Source organism: Coffea arabica, chromosome 8e (assembly GCF_036785885.1).
Source record: "Coffea arabica cultivar ET-39 chromosome 8e, Coffea Arabica ET-39 HiFi, whole genome shotgun sequence".
NCBI classification, from domain to species: Eukaryota; Viridiplantae; Streptophyta; class Magnoliopsida; order Gentianales; family Rubiaceae; genus Coffea; species Coffea arabica.
Window position 1 is genome coordinate 6,840,293 of NC_092324.1, and position 12,721 is coordinate 6,853,013.

The 12,721-nt window shown below is 34.8% G+C and overlaps 1 pseudogene; it reads right to left on the bottom strand.

Annotated features, from left to right (window-relative positions):
* Nucleotides 1-4,838: 4,838 nt before the first annotated feature.
* LOC113704469 (potassium transporter 5-like) lies at nt 4,839-9,332 on the bottom strand (annotated as a pseudogene).
* Between the last annotated feature and the right edge of the window lie 3,389 nt (nt 9,333-12,721).

Genomic DNA, 12,721 nt, shown 5'->3' on the forward strand with positions numbered 1-12,721 from the left:
GGGACTAAATTGCAAAAATTGAAAAACTTTTGGGGTTAAAAATTATATTTTTAAAAGTTTAGAGGTCAAAATTAAATAAAAGATAAAACTTAGCGACCAATGTGCAATTAATTTAAGGACCTAATTGAAAGAAATTTAAAATATTCTGGGTCATAGTGAAAATACTTGAAAGTACAGGGACTGATATACAAAAACATTTTCTTATTCCTTAACAAATCAGGCCACTGGGCCATTTTTCTCATTTCTTTGGGCCAGGATTCCCAAGCCCACCGAAAAGCCTCGAGAACAAGAGACGGGCTAGCCCATCGTTTTTTGTCAAACAAACCCAACCGAAATGCATGGGTTTCAACTCCCAAACCCATGCGTAAAACCCAAAAAAAATAACCAAAACCCAAGTCAAAAACCCAACTAAAAACCCACCAGAAAAAATTATTAGGCCAACCATTCTTTTTCCTTCTTTTCTTTCCTTCCTTCTTCCTCCACTTCCCAGCCGTTTCTTTCTTTTCTTCGTCGGCCTTCAGCTGGCGGCCGTCGGCGGCGCCACCGTCGGACCGCCGTCGAAGAATTTTTCCGATCGCCAAAAATTGTCAAAATACACCCCTCACTCCATTTTTCGCATAGATTCCATTTCCGAAGTTAGTTTTTACAAAAGATGACCCGAAGGTGGCCAAAATGCCAAAAGACAGTCCAGTTTTTCATTTTTTAAAACACTATAATCATCACTAAAAATTATAAAATTTATACTATAACACTCCTTACAACTACTACAATACAAATATGATTTTATTTTGACAAGAAAACAACATAAAAAGGCTAAAATAAAGCAAAACAGCCCCTAAATGAAGAAAAATATTCTAATGCTTTTAAGGCTCAAAAATCCAAAATTTTGGATAACCAAACATTTTCAGGCCTTGTGCTAACTAATGGTCATCTGTTTTAACGAGGCTATGCACAAAAAATTCACTAACTTGGTTCTTTTCTTTTATGTTGGCATTTTATCAAACACAAACAAGGCATAACTTAAATTTACATGATTCATAAAACTTAGACAGATTTGAATTCCAAAAATTTTTACCAACAATCAATATAGACATTATCACAAACGAAACGAAAAAATAATAAAAAATAAGAAAGGAGAGCAAAATATTAACTACGTGAGAGACAATGAGAAGAATACCTCACTAGCTTAGTGGCCTTTGAATCCTGGTGGTGTAGACTTGTTGAAGAACTTGTGCAGGTTGCGTTGGGAATATTTGGGAGTAAAATGGCCGAGAGAGAGTTTCGGGAAGTAGAGAGTCCTTCTTGTTGTCTGATGGTGTCTTTTCTATTGGGAGAAACAAAGAAAACAGCCGAGAGAGTCAATTGAGGAAGAGTTGGAGTGTTCGGTTGGGAGTGTGTGTGGGGTCTCTTGTGTGAAGTGAGCAAAAAGAGAGATATGGCCGAGAGAGTGAGGAAGATCTCTTTCTTTTGTTCTGTCCTCTTTTTGTGTTTGGAGCGGCGGAGAGATTCTATTGGGAGAAAAAGTGGGGATTTGTTTTTTTTGTCAGTCAAGGCCAAGGATAGAGCTGAGAGATTTTTGTCAAATGGGTTTTTTTTTTTTTTCAAATCATGGTTTCTCTTTATTTCTTTTTTTTTTTTTTGATAAACCTACAAAATGAGACAAAATATACTTAAAAATGCAAGAAAATAAATGACTCATCAAATAGAAAATATTCAAGAAAACATAAAATTTAACAAAATTTGACAAAAATTTGGTGTCTACACATAAGACTGAAAATAAGGGGATAGATGACATAGGAATTGTTACACCAAAACCCACAACCGAAGCACATGACCCATCAGCTAAAGTAACATTCGGATGATCTTTGTTAGGATTAAAAGAGGAGAGAATACCTTTATTACCGGTCATATGATCTGTTGCACCAGAATTGATGATCCATTTGTTAGAAGATGATACAAGACATGTAGTAGGTTTACCTGAGTAATCAATAGAAAGAGGATTGGTACTAGAAGATGGGTTAGCAGATTTTTGTAAGGCCTGGAACTCAGTAAAGCGGGCAAACTCATCAGCAGAGATGAGTATGAATTTGTCAGAAGGTACAGAATTGTTTTCCTGGATTGCGAAATTTGCAAACGGGGGATGCTGTTGAGGTCTATCTAAGGTTTATAAAATCGGGATCCTATATAGAATCGATTTTAGTTTCACAGAATCGGATCGTAGGATCGTAAAATCCCATCAAAAGCTCCTAAATTTACTAAATTAATGAATTTGAAATTTATATACCATTTTGTACATCCTAAAAGATATTAAATAAATAAGTTACTACTCATAAATATACAGCATTTTTTACTCATAAATATACATCATTTTTTACTTACTGTCTGACAAGCATTTGAAATTCATTTATACCATTTGTTTTCTTTTCACAATCATAGCCATTGCAAAGTAATACTATGAGAAAAGCTAGGCTAAATGTTGATTTGAGCTGAAAATTTAGAAGAAATTGGATTTTTCAAACTTGTTAACAAAAAGTTCAAAAGCATACGTCCACGGCAGTCTATCTTTCTAGTCTAAATAAGAAAATCTGGGCAATTAATGCACCTTTCTAGCTTAAGAAAAAAAAATAAAGGCCAGGAAATCATAAATTCAAGTGAAACCCAATACTTTTCGGCTGAAGGAATGTGCTTCGAAGGAATGAGCTTCTTGGACACAAAGCCACCTTACAACCTTGTCTAAGAAGAAGAAAAAGTTATCTGCTGAAATAAAGTAAGCACCCGAAGTTCTCAAGATATCAGAAACTCAATCTTGCATGAAATGCTAAGCTACTGCAATCAATAGTAAGCAAACAATAATGTATGTGAGCTGAAGCACTCTGTGTTTGGTAACTGCAAATTTCACTTGATGACATTTAGACAAATCAACGTTATAAAAAGGTAGACAAATCAAAATCATGTTGCTGAAAGTGAAAAGATCCAATCGGACAATTGAAAAGATCCAAAAACTAAAACAAAAAAGAAGAAAAAAGAAAACGGTGTCAAATTAGGGCATTCAAAGCCAGAATAGTAAGTGCAAACCTGTGTAGAATCTGAATCAAATTCTCCCCGTTGTTCAAATGTTGGTATTTGGTAGAATCTGCAGTGATTTCGTCCTGTTGGTTGGAGCTGCAGCGGTGGAGAAGAAGTGAAAACTGAAAAGTGAAGGTTGAAGTGAAGAATGAAAAAACGAGTCAACAACAGAGGGCTGGGTAGAGGAGAAGAATAGGAGCTTTTTGACTTTTTGAGGCAAAAATTGTTAAAAAATTGCAATTAAAGGATGCAATTCTTTGATAAATTACAAACCTACCACAAATGTTTTCATTTACTTGCAAAATGGAGCCTCGTATTTTACAAATTTGCAAAAAATCGTAGGATTGAGATAGGATCGTAGGATCGTACGATCCTACACGATCCTACCGATCCCACTCGATCCTATATAGATTAATACAATTTGCGACTCTGAATACGATCCGGATCAATTTTGATTATCCGGATTGTACGATCCTACGATCCGGATCGCGATTTTGACAACATTGGGTCTACCATGAAGATCCCAACACGTACATATGGTATGACCTGATTTCTTATAGTGATAACAAACTCGTTGATTTGAGTTGTATTGTCTATGACCACCAATCCCACCAGTCCCATTTTTGCCACTGTTTCTACTATTATTTCCTCGATCAACTCCACTTCGACTCACGAGAGCACTAGTAATATTAGAAGTAGACAAAGATCCCTTGGTTCTCAACACTTGTGTGAAAGTGTCATTGAGGGAAACAATCTCTAGGTTAGAGAGAATTTGTGTTCAAGCAGCATCAAACTCAATTAGTAATCCTGCAAGAAAACTCATTACAACCATTTGTTCCCGTTGAGACTGTTGAGTTTTTACATCAGTATTAAAAGGAAAGAGAGAATTCAATTCCTCATAGACTCGTTTAAAATCCATAAAATATTCTGTAAGGGATCTTTGCTGTCTTTTCGGATGGTAAAATTCCTTACAAACATCATATATATGATTTAAATTACCCTTAGCAGAATACAAGAAAGCCAAATAATCCATAAGATCTTTAACAAACTCACAATGATTGATGAGACAGACTATCTCATTATTAATAGAGTTTCGGATCTGCAAAAATAGTTTTGCATTTTCTCTTAGCCAAACCTTCTTTTCTTCCCCATCAACGGGTGGGTCATCAGTGAGATGATCATCTCTATCAATGCTGTGCAGATATATCCGAATAGTTTTACTCCAATCCAAAAATTTTTTTACACTCAGTTTGTATTCAGTTATCTTTGATGTTGTAAGAATAACATTAGAAATTACTGTTTTCATCTCTCTACTACTACTTTTTATATCTGTCATTATAATTCACACAAGAAAGAAGTAAAAGTGACTCAATAGGGTCACGTCAAAAGACAAACTGATAACAAAGTCTAAAATTCTGATACCATGAAAACTAAATAAGGGAGAGAAAACACTCTTCTTCATTATTCTTTTGGACTACACAATGTACAAATATATACACAAGTGTAACCTAATTTAAATTCTAAAATCATGCTAATCTAAATTAATCTATTACCTAATTAATATCTGATACTATAATCAAAACAAATCAAATCAAATCTTTCATAATATCTACAATATCAAATCAAATCATATATTTATGATTTTTATAATATCAAATCACATATCTTCAATAGTCTCGAGAAAACATATAGTCTTCCATTACGAATCTCTGCAACCTTTCAACGAGTAATTTGTCAAAGGGTTCTTGCTCATTGTGCACATCTGTGTACCCTTATCCAACGACACAATGAAACGCATTGAGATCATTAGGTTGTGCTCTCTGAAAATGGAATCGCTCTTCGACCGGAACTTTGCTTATAGGCAAGGTTTTGATGGATACAAGAACCAAGACTGAGCGGAGAACTGGTACATCAGCCACATAATGCTCAAAAATTGGTGGAATGCTCTGAGCAAGTTCTGAATAGAAGACTGCGAGCCTAGGCATACGATGAGAGTCTATGCCTAAAACTATATCCTTGAACTTATCAGGAGAAACCTTGTGCTCTAACTCGAAGCAGTACTTCTTTTCTATACACATGGTTCCAGACGAACATGATAAACATTAGGACCAAAGCAAAAACTAATGGCAAATAGCCTCCCTCATTAAACTTGTAGAGAACTGAGCAAACATACAAAAGCTCCATCGAACCAATGACGAGCACAAATGACATCACAAGAATTGTATTGGTTTTCCAAATCATGATCATAATGAGTACCAAAAATGGCATTGTGAGAGTCATTTACAAGAACCACTGCAATCCCTGCATTATTATTGAAATGAACACTCTAGTTGCTAAAGCTTACTATATTAATTGTAGAACATCTAATTAGAAGGGGACAAAGATTGATTAATTACCATATGCATTGCCAAGCTTTTCAGTCGTCCTAAATCCAATGGTGACAATGACACGAGCTAGCATCAAAAGTTAATTGATTTCCGAGATGTAAACTTGGCCTTCATATTGGTGGATGTGTGAACAACTTTTACATGAGGAAAACATCCCAAGGAAAGTGATTATTGGATTATAGAGAATGTTTCTGAGATCATTGCATGACTTCCTGTTATGGCAGCCAAGATAGCCACCACAGACATTGGCCAGTAAATGTGGTCTGCCACACGAAAATTAAACAAGACAAGAATAAGAAAAGAATAATCAAGTTTGTTAGTTTTAGAACACAAAAAACAAACAAAAGAATGCGTTTTATGGATTAAATTGTTAAAGGAGAGGACCCTTTAACCAAAAATGCAGGATGATAACTAAAAATGTCAAAATTATTTACTGTATGTAATTTTAAAAAACCTTTGCAATTCTCCCTATCAACATAATAGTTTTTCTGATTTTCGTATAGGATTAAGATAAAAAGTTTACTTTTTTCTTTTTTTCTTCCAAGGAGCAATGTAAAAGGGAAAGGATACGTAAAGGATAAAAGGAAGTTTTTGAAGTTCAAAGGGTACAATGTGAGAAAATCCATAAATTTAAAAGTATTGCTACCTTGACTTTGTAGTAGTTTTTGCATACTAAACCGGTTTACCTAATTAAGCGTAAAAAAGGGATAGACTTGTAGAAAGTGTAAGCAACTTCTTCATCTCAAAGATGCTTGCGGAGATAGGAAGCCTGTCCAAGTGGATGCTAATACCAGTTCTGGGAAAGTCACAGTACACATGCTTATTTGTAGAGATTGGACACTGAAGTGACCTATATCTGCAAATAATGTTAGACTATAGAGGCGTCCATTGTATGTTCCCTTTTTCTTTATGTGCTAAAAATAGAAAACAGAGAGAGAGAGATTAAAGAAGGTCTAGGTCATATTGGAAAATGTATCGTTACCTTCTGTCATGGAATCAGTGGCTAGTTTAATCCCTCCTACAGCAGGTATAACCAAGGTTTTCAAAATCGGGATCCTAGCAGCAGGTATAAGTATAACTGCACCTAAATCAGTAGGGACATTTGCAGTAGGTGACCGTGACAACTATCAAGTTCTCCTTTTTCTTCCTTTTCTTGTAAAGTTTGGTGTCTCCCTTTAGGAAAAAAAAAAATTCACGTGAGTCTTGTAGCTAAATCTGACATAGTGTATACTTTTTTAGCAACAAACAATTTTTTGTTTTGTCTTCCTGAAAAATGTGACGGGCAAGCATTATTGGCTGTATAACCACCAGCCTTAGACTGGTGGCCACCACCAAGCCTTTAAGGCTTTGGTGGGGTGGGAGGCAGGGATTCGAACCTTGCCTCCCACCAAATTATCACATTGTGTGGTTTCGCCCCTCATGGGCAGCTTAGTTGGTCTCAATACGCCTCCTTAGGAGCTGGTGTCCAGTGCCCGCAAGGGTTTGAGTCCGGTGGTTATCGTGTTCGGGGGATGGGGCCTCTCCTCCCGGGCCGGAGTAGGATTAGTCGGGCCCCGTAAGAATTGATCCGGACACCCACTCCGTCAGGAAAAAAAAAAAACATTATTGGCTGAATGTGAATTTAACTTGGCAACTCGGCAAATCTACTGTTTTCAAGCTTGGGTTTGATTCTAGATGCTCTTCTGCTCCTACTAATCTGCAGATCAGGGCCAACAGGCTTCGAAATCGGAAACATCTTGATATTCTGCTTCTTGACTTGGAACTAAGCCCACCTTTGCATAACTACATATCAAAGAGTACATTGCAAATGTTACACCTACAACCCCTCACAAAAAAAAAAGTACATAAGAATTTGCAAATTGAATGTAATGCATGGTCTAACTGATTATTTGGTAGTAAAAAAAAAAATAATAACTTGGTAGCTTTATAGGCAAGAATGGGTAAAGCAAAAAGATTTTTTAAATAATTACTGCTCAGATTAGTAATCGATCAATCAATCCATGGACGCCCCACTCGAGAATTATTTCTTGATGGGTCTGATTGCTCTTGTTAATTAGTGAGTTTTTATACATTAATTTACCTATACATCAAAGGAGTACAACGAAAAATCATGCCCTTCAAGGTGTAGGCATTGAAATCTAAGCATCTCTCTTTTTTTCTTTTTGTTTCATGAAAACGTACATCTCTTCTGTCTTCAAGGTAATCAGAAATTAAGACCTCCTAATTTAATACTGATAAATAAAAAGGGCAGAAGCAGCTCAACTGAAAGGAGAGGAGCGAAGGGGGCAGCAACACCCTTAGTCTTGTGTCTGGTTATCGGCTGTAAGCCCTAGACATGCGAGCAATGGCAAAAAAGAAAGTAATGAGGGGAGGAATGGGGGTAATAAAGGAAAGCATTCATCTGCTAATTTTGGTTCAAGTTGCATCTGATCTACAATGGTGGGATTATTATGAATAGATTACAATTCAATGTTTCAACAAAATCACAATTAAACCTAATAACTCTAATTCTTGCGGTGTTAACATTGATTGTTTTTAGCATTCGACCAAGCTCCCATTGGCATCAAGAGGACCTAACTGAAAATACAATGTTAGACCAATATCTACTCTATTCTTAAATTGGCCTCTAACAGGGGAGAACCTAACTAGGTAAAATGGGAATTAGAGGGAGAGAAATCCACTTCTAGATTAAAGAGGTATATTATTATACACCGTTTAGATTTAATTACAGACATTAAAGTTTGAAGCCTCATCTGCAACTGAGACTACGTCTTTATGTGTTGCTTGGTGATATCAAGCCGATAAAATACTAGAAAATTGTTTGCAACGTTTCCACAGAATTTTAGATAGAGCAGAAAATACCACTAGAATCGATAGACAAGTATGAAATTAAAAGATAAGATACATGGAAATAGGACGAAGAGTTCTTAGTTGAGCTAATCGTTACCTTGGCCATTATTATTTGCATGTAGAACAATGAGGACGTATTTGAGGAGAGGCATTAAGGTGAGTGTGTATAGGATCAATCACAAAACTCCAAAATATCATCAGTGTTCTTAATACCATTTGGTAAGGTGCTTGCATACACATACAGAGGTGACGTTCCAATATCTCCATAAACAACTCCAATGCTCTGGAATGCTAGATGCAATATTGCTGACCACGGTGCACCATTCTTCACAAAGAAAATTATGAAGATTATTACTATTGTTTAATAACTCCAACATAATAAACTTAGTGACAAATTCCAAACAAAATTACCATTATGTGGTTTCTCTGATGCTGAAGAGAATCATGTGACATGTGGTGATACTGATTGGATTGGTGATCAGATGCCTATATAATTTGATTCTCGAAATAATGAAAAAAAAAATCATAAACAGCCATCAAATGGTGTAGAAATCGTATTATTTAACCTTCGGGTGTCTTTGGTTCCGTGGATTGTGGTCGTGGAATTCGAATCGGTGGCCCGAATTCTAATTCTGTCTCTTGAATTTCAAAATTTTGAACATTCAAGTGTACTTGAAATTTTGATTCTTGAATCTTGAATACCCCTAATTAATATCAAAAATAGAAGAATGAAAGTTAAGTGCTCGTATTATGCTCCATGCAACATGCACCCTAAGGTGTATGCGGTGCTATATGAGTTTGTGCCCAAGTGTGTGTGTGTGTGTGTGTGTGTTTTAGGGAGAGAAGGTAAGAGTGGAGATGAGGAAAGGGCAAGGAGCCATGGTGATTATTCTGGTGATACTTGCTGGATTCGAGCATGGGAAAAGAAAATTTCTTTCCTTGGAGTTGCGGTTGAGGAACTTCATCGTTGCTGATTACTACATCTACCACGGTATCATTGGTCTCAATAGCATCTGAAACATGAGCCATTTCGCCAATAGTGCTAGTAGCAGTAGTTAAATCTTTCAGCTCTCCAGATTGAAGAAATAGATCTGGAGGAAATCACCTCCACCATGGGCAATTTATAGGCGCAACAAGTGTCATTGTGCATCACTGTGCATTACTCCCTTGCAATTTCATTTGATAGCATCCGCTTTGCCCAATGCCCTAGGCCTTTTACTGATACGGTACTTACCAGGAATTAACTACTCACATGTTTGTTTAGTTGCTGATCACTTCCTCTAAAATGGCCATTTTGTTTGAATTTCATTACTAGTGTGAGACTGCATTGTGAATATTCTGTGAGTATCTTTATAAATGACTTGTAGTCTTTAAAACTTGCACCGTAGTGATGATCAAAATTGAAACTATCCAACTTTTTGTTAAGAAGAAAAAAGAAAAAAAAAAAAAAAACTACTCCTAACAGGTCTCTCACATCCATCTTTTGTGGTAGAAAGATTAGATAAGTAATCGTAAGATCTCTAATTCGACTTTTAAACTCTTTTCTTATTTTTTCCTTATCCTTGTAAAGGTCAAAATCTCTCGCAAACACACGCGCACACATATATATATATATGCACACAGATGTATAACAATTCTTCTAACATGTGCCTGATGGATCACAACAGATACACATTATATGTCTTTGCTAATTTTGACTTCATTTTTTTTCCCAAAAATCTAATATTTGGTGACACATCATATGTCTTTGCTAAATTTGACTTTATGTTTCCATAAATCTAATATTTGGAGTCCCTCTTGACATTCGGATAGATTCAGAAAGTGATTACTTGTAATAAATTTATACTAAAATTGTTTTTAAGGGAAATCATTTTCGTTTGGTTTTTTAGGTTAGGAGTGTGAAAGAATTAGTGGGGCCGTAGGGGCCTCAGACGAAAAGCTGAGAGGATGGAAGTGGTAGAAAATTCAATGCTCGACCGCAGAACATACTTTTATGCTTATTCCTTCCAAAGTACACGTCTCATGTTTATTTCTGATTGTCTGTTACAAACGATGAAGTTGCTTCATAATCATCTTACCAATTGTACAAAACAAGAATACTTTGTGTTAGCAATAAGTCAAATTGACAACACCCAAATCTTTAACTGAAACTTGGCAGCTTCTTCCAAAATAGAGTTTGCTTTTCTTTTTATAAAGAAAAAGAATACTTATTATTCAATATAGCAACACCAATTTTTGTAAATAAAATTATAAAATTGGTAGAAGGTGTACGTCGGCAAGTGAAATGATTACTTTTTTTTTTGTCACAATAATAATAATGTATAATCTATTTTAATTTAATCTAAAAAAAAAAAGAGCCAACGAAAAACTTCGTCGAAAGAAGCTACTTTAAAAATGATGATCATAATTAAGTGATAAGGTAGAAGATAGGATAAATCCTTTAACTCCTACCCCACTAAGGTTCTGTTTGATAAAACTGAATCTGGATTCTGAAATCTGAATACTAAAACAATTAATTTGCTGAATTTTAAGCACTGAAAAAAATATATGAATGTCTGAATTTTAATGTTAAACCTATTTATACTGTTTGATAAATACTTATAGCTGAATGCTTAATAAGTTTAATTTGACAATTTTGCCCTTATATCCTTTCATCCAAAAAAAAATAGAATCTATGATTTAATTAGTTTAAAATTGTTACGTATGAAAATGATAATATTTATTTTTAAATAAAATTAATATAAAGATGAAATATATTATATGAGGAGTATGGAGAAGATGTGAAAGTCATTAAAAATGGAGAAAAGAGAAACTAAAAATTGTTAGATAGAGAATATTAGATTATTTAATTAGATAAGAATTTTGAATATAATTAACAAACAATGGTAGATTTGATAGATAAGATAAGGTAGTTGAAGTAATTATATTGATTCTTATCAGAATTAAACATTCAGTTAGGATTCTTGTGCTAAAAAAATACACACAGGTTCAGCACTGTTTAACATGTTCAGCAAATAAATTTTTATTTATCAAACACTCAAAACATCTAAATGTCTAAAAAAATTCAGATTCAACACTTTTTTATATTATCAAACAGACCCTAATACTTAAATTTACCCACAGCAGCCAAGAGGCTGTTGGCAAGTGAAATGACTACTCACTGGCTATAAAATTCATGCGGAATCCTGTGTTTGGTACAGAATTCTCAGACAAAGGGGCGCGATATTGATAACATGCTGACTCGATGTTGATAACATGCTGACAAAACTTACAGGGACCTTAGTTCACGGGACGAGGGGCACGGATGATTGCAGGTGCAATCGTCTCCAACGATTTTGATCATTTTTAATAGCGCGTAACTTTTATTTCACACAATATAACTTTGTTTGTACAACGTGTAATTTTAGTATAAAATTTTGTAAATTTTACACATAATATAAAAATCGATGCACAACTTATGATCTGAACTGCATGGTTTATTGAGGCCAAATCATGACCATTAACAGCTCAGGAGCGGTCATTCTGTCCCGTTTCCTAGTTCACAAGTTCTGAAAAGGCTTTTGACCGGTGAAAAGCTTGTTGGAACTTGGAACCTTGTACAGAAGAGACAGCGTACGACTCAATAACGGAAATATTCATGATATATACCAACATTATTTGGGTTAATTTCTTAGATTATAGATGAAAAAAAGAAAATCGGATAATTATAGGTCTGCCAAGGAGATTTTGCAAAACTATACACGGCAGGAAGAAGTAATTTTTTTTTTTAATAAAGTTAGATGCTGCAAAAATAAAAAAGCCTGCAAATCTTGTCCCTTGTCGGGCTGACTTCGTCCAAATTGAATATTTTATTATTTTTAAATTAAATATAATTTAAAATAATTAATTCATGTACTAAAGACGATGTTTGGGGATAAATTATGTCTCTAATTCAAAATTTAAGGACTAAAAGCGAATTTTTCTCAAAAAATTTGATGGCTCTAGGTTTTCAAGTGGATTTGTGCGTGTTAATTTGCGTACGTGCTTCAGTGTGAACGAGAAGGAGAATTCCGGCTACTCCAATGTTGACTAGATACCGCAATCAACTGGAGAAGAAGAGAGGAAGGAGAAGTTTGTTTGGATTACACATTTTTTATACTTTATTTACACACATTGACTTACTTGTAGTATCAATATATTTTTTAATTATCTTTTTATTTCACATACATCACATTTTAAAAGTGCTACTGTGTTTTCTTCACAAAATTATCCGAAATAATTTACTATCCAAACACAAGACAGCAATTTCTTGTTTTGGGAATAATTTCACTTTTTGGTTTTCCTTCAATCTTGCCCTTGATTGGGTGGTGACATTTTTGCTGGAAAAGTCCAGGACTAATTGGGTAGAGAATTTAAGTTGAACAACTAAATTCGAATAA